The 1862-nt window shown below is 23.6% G+C and overlaps 1 non-coding gene across 1 annotated transcript; it reads left to right on the top strand.

The window, feature by feature from the left end:
- Positions 1–856: 856 nt before the first annotated feature.
- TRNAI-UAU lies at positions 857–930 on the top strand. Its single transcript has one exon. It is a non-coding gene; the product is annotated as a tRNA-Ile (tRNA).
- The last annotated feature ends 932 nt before the right edge of the window (positions 931–1862 follow it).

Here is a 1862-nt window from a genome sequence, read left to right as displayed (position 1 = left end):
TATAATTAATAATATTTAATTAAACAATTGAATATTTATAACATTTGTTTCAGCTACTTTAACCATGATTTTACTATATCATTCGTAATTAATTATTATAAGTCGTTTATGTATTAAAAAATTAATAATATTTAATTAAAAAACCAGCTGCTTCGTCATTTACTATATTACCCCTAATTGCTCTGTGATTTACTATATTAATCCTAATTAATTATTATAAGTCATTTATGTATTATAAATAATAATATTTTTTACTATATTACCCCCAATTAATTATTATAAGTTATTTATATATTAGAATTAATAATATTTAATTAAAAAATAGATATTTATGACGTTTGTTTCAGCTGCTTTAATCGTGATTTTACTATATCATCCCTAATTAATTATTATAAGCCATTTATGTATTAAAAAATTAATAATATTTAATCAAAAATAGATGACATGTCTGTCTATATTACCTCTAATTGCTTCGTAATTTACTATATTACCTCTAATTAATTATTATAAGTCATTTATATATCAGAATTAATAATATTTTTTTACTATATTACCCCTAATTAATTATTATAAGCTATTTATATATTAGAATTAATAATATTTAATTAAATCAATGTACATTTATGTTTGTATCTCATCAATATTGAATTTTGGTGCTAAAAAATGTTTATAGTATTAGACCCATGCTGACACGGACATGCACCTCTAGTTTGCAATAGAAAGAGAAGTGATGGTAGTCCTTATAAAATTTTATTCTATAGAACATAATTGCAGTCAACACTATATATTTAACATTTGGACAAAACGTTTGTGATAAATAAAGTAAATAAAGTAAATAAAGAAACCTCTGCAAGAAGGTCCCGTAGCTCAGTTGGTTAGAGCGTTGGTCTTATGAGCCGAAGGTCGCGGGTTCGAGCCCCGCCGGGACCAAATAGTGCCATTTTGTGTTGTACTTTTTGCGCAGCAAAGCAGCGTGGGCCCATCTCTTTTCTTGCCTTTTCCGGTGTGGGACAAGGCCCAATAGAATTAAAACTGTCTTTTTCTCTACCTTTGTATTTTTTTTTGGGGGGGAAAATTGCATTCTATTGATAAAATAAGTTCTTAATTACCTGGTATGGTTAAGGATTTTTGTAATTATTTTAATTGGATGATATTTTAAGTAATAATAGAAACTTAAAGTGTGGTTATAAGTAATTTTTAGTAGGGTAAAGAACATAAATACCAACACTTTACTACCTAATTACTCTCTCTCCCTACTTTTATAATAATTACATAAAATCTCATATATGATACATTAGTTAATGTCATGATACATTAGTTTATGATATATTAATAAATATTTAATTATAATTAAAAATAAAAAGAAATCATAATTAAGCCTACAGTTGAGCAATTAATGCGCTTAATTAAAGAAATTGTTGTTTAAATTACATAATATACATAATTTAATAACTTATGATAACAAATATCATAAGTTTTCCTATTATGTAAAAAACTTATGATATATTGTATTATGATAACAAATATCTTATTTAATAACATTGAGTTCATGATAAACAACAATTCAAGACACATTACATTTATTTGTGGTTTCCAATACATTATTATATTTAATTTGCTTAATACTTTATATGTGTAAAAATTACCTGATACATTCTATTAAAATCTAAATATCCTATAATACATTACTCTATATGCAAATACAACAATATTATATCTACTATTATATTGTTAATTTAAGTTTCTCATACATTAAATTATTTTGGTTGAGATACATCACTGTAATTAAGTTTGCATTATACTTGACTTATTTTTAAAAATATCTGATATATTATGTAATTTACATTAAGTTATAAAAATAT

Source organism: Capsicum annuum, chromosome 10, assembly GCF_002878395.1.
Source record: "Capsicum annuum cultivar UCD-10X-F1 chromosome 10, UCD10Xv1.1, whole genome shotgun sequence".
Lineage (NCBI taxonomy): Eukaryota > Viridiplantae > Streptophyta > Magnoliopsida > Solanales > Solanaceae > Capsicum > Capsicum annuum.
The sequence above is the reverse complement of the archived record's forward strand: the minus strand, read 5'-3'. Positions and strand labels throughout refer to the sequence as shown.